The sequence below is a fragment of the Helianthus annuus genome, chromosome 8 (assembly GCF_002127325.2).
Source record: "Helianthus annuus cultivar XRQ/B chromosome 8, HanXRQr2.0-SUNRISE, whole genome shotgun sequence".
NCBI classification, from domain to species: Eukaryota; Viridiplantae; Streptophyta; class Magnoliopsida; order Asterales; family Asteraceae; genus Helianthus; species Helianthus annuus.
The window spans coordinates 50024570-50030551 of NC_035440.2; the positions used below are offsets into that span (position 1 = coordinate 50024570).

Genomic DNA, 5982 nt, shown 5'->3' on the forward strand with positions numbered 1-5982 from the left:
AAGATATTACGTTGGATGTGAAGCCTCCAAGATGTTTGAAGAATATGCCACTCAGAGCCATTGAACAAGATTTCTACGATCTATTTAAAGCTTGGCTATATAATCCCTCTACAGCTGAAGCAGTTATTTCTTTGTATGACAAGACCACTGGAGAAGGTCGAAGAATAAGTATCCTGGACCCTATGTGGTTGGTCAACTGTTCGAAGAAAGATATACATTTTCTGTTTGTCAACAAGATAATCTATGATAAGAAAGACAAAGAGATAGCCATGCAGTATCAAGGAGTGATAGATGTTTGCTTCGCAAAAGAAATCAATTCAGGGAAAAATTGGAAGACAAAATGGAGAGATCTTGAAGTTGATGAATTTCTAAAGGCATACAAGCGAAGTCAAAGACAAAAAGAGAGAGCTAAAAAGGCTGCAGAGAGGGGAAGAAGAAATCTTGGGTATGTGCCGCCTACAGATCAAACGCCTATTGAATCTGAAGAGAACAAAATTCCAAAGTGGGATCGAAAGCGTAATGGCGACCCAGAATACCGAAAGTGGTGGATAAATGAGGGCAGGCATAAAAGAAGGAGAATGTTAGAGGAACGAGCTGAACAGAGAAGACAAAAGGCCAAAGAGAGGAGACGCAACAGGAGGAAATAAAGACTATGTTGGAAGGAACTACAGCTACATCCGAGGGGGAGTCTGTTAGTGCAATAACGTCTGTAGCTTCCGTCAACATGTAGTCATATTTTGTATAGTTGTGTGTATGTTTTGTATGTGTGTATGTAAAGCAGGACAGAATCGGTGAAGTTTTTGTTAAGTGCTGTTGATGCCAGCCGATCGGACAGCCCGGCCGATTGAGCAGACTACTCGATCGGTTAGCATTGTCAGCCGATCGGCTAGCCCAGCCGATCGGCCAGCACTCTCTTATTCTGTCCTTGCCTATAAATAGCTGGTAGGTCAGTTTATTTAGAACCTTTTTTGACACTTTCATTTGCTACCTACCTTTTGTATGTCTGAGTTCTTTCTGGCTCCTGTACATTTTCACATCATTCAATAAAATATCAGACGGTGATTCAAAGTAGAATGTTGTCTCTGTATATCTGCTATGTGATTACATGAATTCCGCGCATTGATCACTTTACGATTCAACTACGTTTACAAACAGGAAGATCCCATCAGAGGGACCAACAAAAATTGAGTGAGTACAAGTTGAGTCGTTAGGTTAGAGTAAGGTTTTCGTCAGGTTGTCACATCAATCCCCGTCGAAAAAATTTCATCCCGAAATTTTGTTTGTGTTGTCTGAAACTGGTGCATCAGTTACAAACAGGTGAGGGTAGTTGTCTTTCATTTGATCCTCTCTTTCCCACGTTAACTCCGATCCACGCTTAGAGTTCCAACGAACTTTAACGATGGGTATCTTGCTGTGTCTCCGAGTCTTGACCTCTCGGTCCATGATCTCAATTGGTTCTTCAATGAACCGCAGTTGTTCGTCCATGTGGATCTCATCCAATGGAATGACCAGTGTTTCATCCACCAAGCACTTCTTTAGATTTGAAACGTGAAAAACATTGCGAACTCCACTGAGTTCAACAGGAAGGTTTAGTTCATACGCTACCGGCCCAATCTTCTTCGTGATGTCAAACGGGCCTACGTAACGTGGGTTAGTTTGCCTCATTTCCCAAAACGAATCACACCCTTCCAGGGTGGCACCTTCAGTATAACTCTATCGCCTACCTGAAATTCCAATGGTTTACGACGCTGATTGGCAAAGCTCTTCTGACGATTGCGAGCCACGGTCTTTTGGTTTCTGATTTGCACAATCTTTTCAGTTGCTTCGAGTATCAACTCGGGACAAGTGAGCTGACTATCACCAACTTCTGCCCAACATACGAGCGATCTACATTTCCATCCATACAGCGCCTCAAACGGTGTTGCCTGTATACTAGTGAGATAACTGTTGTTATACGAAAATTCTACTAATGGCAGGTGTCACTCACAACTGTTGCCAATATCGATAACACATGCCCTAAGCATGTCTTCAAGGGTCTGAATGGTTCATTACTTCGACCATCTGTCTGAGGATTGTACGCGATACTCATATCCAAGCGTGAGCCTGGAGCTTTCTTCGCCGATTGCCATATTTGAGAAGCGAAGTGTGGGTTGCGGTCAGAAATTATCGATACTGGCACCCCGTGCCTAGCAACTATTTCATTCATATAGATCGTGGTAAGTTTGTTAAACTTGTCCGTTTCCTTGATGGCTAAGAAGTGTGCTGACTTTGTTAGTTTGTCTACATTTACCCAAATGGTATCGTTCCCGCTAGGTGTTCTTGGCAAGCCTATAATAAGATCCATATCAATTTTTTCCCATTTCCACACTGGGATCTCCGTTGCTGCAGTAACCCCGACGGTTTCTGATACTTGATGTGCACAAAATGCAACATATAAATTACATCAATTGTGGCATAAAACTAACCCTTTTTTAGTACTAATGTTGGAAAAAGTGTGCCTTTGTCTTCCTTTTGTATTTTCAGGATCAAATGAGCTCAAATAAACAAAAGAAGCAAAAAGGCAGCTAAATCTAACATAAATACAAGAAAAGGAACAAATGTGGCATGCCCGACCTCCCGACAGCATCTTCCCAAGCAAAACAAGAAGACAGAAGACTGAACATGCCCCGTGCTCAGTGAGCACGGGGGCGTGCCCAAGTGTCAGCAGAAAAGACAAAGTGGTAGAAGCTTCCATCGCCCACCACGGGGCCGTGCTCAGCGGACACGGGGCCGTGGTCAACTATAAGATTCGCGGAATCCAGGCAAATCTTGATAGTACAGATATGCTTCTGCACACGGGGTCGTGCTCAGCGGACACGGTGGCATGGTCAACTAATGCAGACAAACTGCATTTAATGAAGAAAGAGAGGAGGATGGACACGGGGCCGTGCCCAATGGACACGGGGCCGTACCCGAGCTTCTGTTCAGCCTATAAATAGGAGTGCTTGGAGCTCTTGCAACTCATCCCTTGGCACACCACCTCTCTCACATTTCACCCACCACCCACCACTATCACAACACCATCATTCACCACCATCATCCATTGTCCATCATAGAGTGTGTGAGTCGTCTCGGGATCCAAGATTGATCGTAAGAGTTCTTGACAATCACATGCCATCTTTGCCTAAGTCTCTTAAATCACTTGGTGAAGACAAGTGTTTAGTGTAATACTTTTTATTTTTAATCTTTTGCACTTTTTAATTTATTTTGTATTAATGACTTTAATTACTAGTTTCTTATGTTGAAGGTGATTCTTCCTAATCGTTTGTCCGTGGTGTCTTGGCATTATTTTACTGTCTATATAAAATAAAAGATTTTCACCATTCATATCTCCACGGTCTATATGGAGGTATGTTGGCTACCTGGTCGGGGGTTAAGGGAACAGTTTGGTAAGAGTCTTGCCATTGTTTAGTGTATAGATCCTGCAAAGGACCTGGGTCAAATTTAGTAGGAACTCCTTCAATGCCCAACGGTATTGGATGGCGTGGGTCCAAAATCTTTGACCCCCTCATAAGTTAAACTAATATTAAAACTTTAACCCGACTACTTAGGACTGTATCCTTGCTGAATCAGACTATGTAGCCGAGGGTAACGTTGCCTTCAAAAGAGAGGCCTACCACATTATGCATTAATAACTTAATTAATTATCTTTCAATAATCCGACCCTTTAGGATTGTATCATTGCTGACTCAAACTACTGGGTTGAGGGTAACGTCGCCTTCAAAAGAGTGGCCTACTACAATAACTAATATAATCTCTTAAACAAGTGCAAAAGTGTGAAAATAATCAAAGGTTACACTACACACGAGTCAGATCCAAGTGATTCATCTTGTCTATCTATTTTACTTTTATTTTTATTTTCAGCATTTTAGTTAGTTTTATTTTTCTAGTTTAAAAAAACCTTTTTCTAACATTTTGATTTGATTAGACGTTGAGGATAAACCGGTACTAAAAGCTCTTGTGTCCTTGGACGACCTCGGTATCTTACCAACACTATACTACGTCCACGATGGGTGCACTTGCCCATATGTGTGTTTAGTGTTAGTGAATATCGTGTTTATAAATTTAAAACTTGGCTAAAAAGTGTAAAAAGGGCTTAAAATATATACCTAAAACATATACACACTGACACGCATCAAGTTTTTGGCGCCGTTGCCAGGGATACAAGGATTTTAAGAAAGTTAGGAATCAGCGGCCTAATCATTTTTTTTATTTTATTTTTATTTTTTAGGATTTTCTTAAATTTTTCAGCTTCTGCAGACCTCAGCACGGGCCGAGCCTGGTCGGACACGGGCCGTGCCCAGCAGTGTCACTGGCAGTTTTTATTTTCCGAGTTACAGAGAGCTGAGCACGGGGTCGTGTCGGTGCAACACGGGGCCGTGTCCAACTTCCCAGTAACAGGGATCCGGAAAACAATCACTGTATCTCCGACCACAGGCCGTGTTCACTGAGCACGGGGCCATGGTGAACTTTCTGACCAACATTCTTTTCTGTTTTTTATTGCAGGACTTGGAACCCAGGCACCACATCTGAACTTTCTACGTATATCCATTTTTTTGCTTTCTAAACCTTCTAACATGGTTTTTTCATTACGTGTTTTGTACACCTTAATTATACATACATGAAATGCTTTTACTTTACCAACTTATACGTATTATACACATTGATACGTGCATGTACGCTATCGAGACTAATTACTTAAACTAGTCTTTTATTATTCTATAATTATATATAGGTATATATATGTGTGTGTGCGTGTGTATGTGTATACTCCGAGTCATATACATACACATACATATATATAGACACAAGCATATACATTCACATGTATACATATAGCTCAATATAACTGAATAAAAAAATAAAGGTTTTTATCGGAAAATTGTCGGAAATTTCCGACAACTTTCCAACCAATTTTTTTCTCTTTTTTATTGTTTTTTTTGTCGGAATTTAGTCGGAACTTTCCTTCAAATTTCCGACAACTTTTTTCTTTGTCGGTAAGCGGTCGGAAATTGGTTGCTAATATTCGACTTTTATTCTTGTCGGAAGTTTGTCGGTAAGTGGTCGGAATTTCTGACTGAATTTTTTTAGTCGGTAATTTTGGTAGGAAATCCTCAATTTTCTAGTAGTGGTAGTGTATGAGCTCCAGTTCTAGTAGAGACATAAAAGAACCTCTAGAAGAACCCGAACGCTTTCTCAGAAAAAGACTTAAATCTAAAAACCAAGAGAAAGTTTCGGGGGACCCACTTCCAATGGTGGACCAACGTACCCTCCTGGATTACCTACGACCCACCGTGGGTAATCTCGGCGCCGCTATCAATGCCCCGAATGTCGAAGCTAACAACTTCGAACTTCTGCCACATTTGATACAGATGCTTTAAAACTCCGTAACCATCCATGGGCTTGCGGACGAGGATCCCCATCTACATATTACTAATTTCTTAAAAATATGTGATACCTTCCAGATCAATGGAGCATCAAACGACGCCATCCGCCTTCGGATGTTTCCATTTTCACTAAAGGACCGAGCAAAGGCTTGGCTCAACGCCCTCCCAGTTGGCTCGGTAAACACCTGGGATGAACTAGCCCAAAAGTTTCTATATAAGTATTTCCCTCCAGCTAAAACGGCTAAATTAATGACTGAAATTAATACATATTCACAAGAGGATGGGGAATCCTTATATGAAACTTGGAAAAGGTTCAAGGAGCTATTGCGAAAGTGTCCTCATCACGGTCTTGCGGTATGGCAACAAGTATCCACTTTCTACATTGGGTTGTTGCCACACAAAAGACAAACACTTGACTCTAGCTCCAGGGGACTTGTAGGTAATCGCCGCCCACATGAAATATACAATCAAATTGAGGAAATTGCTCAAACCAACTTTCAGTGGCACACTCCCCGAGGCAATAAATCTATTGCCCTGGGCGCCCATAAGGTTGATG

At 41.5% G+C, this 5982-nt stretch overlaps 1 non-coding gene across 1 annotated transcript; it reads right to left on the reverse strand.

The window, feature by feature from the left end:
- Nucleotides 1-5669: 5669 nt before the first annotated feature.
- On the reverse strand, nucleotides 5670-5776 carry LOC118481439. Its single transcript, XR_004865648.1, has one exon. It is a non-coding gene; the product is annotated as a small nucleolar RNA R71 (small nucleolar RNA).
- Nucleotides 5777-5982: the final 206 nt, after the last annotated feature.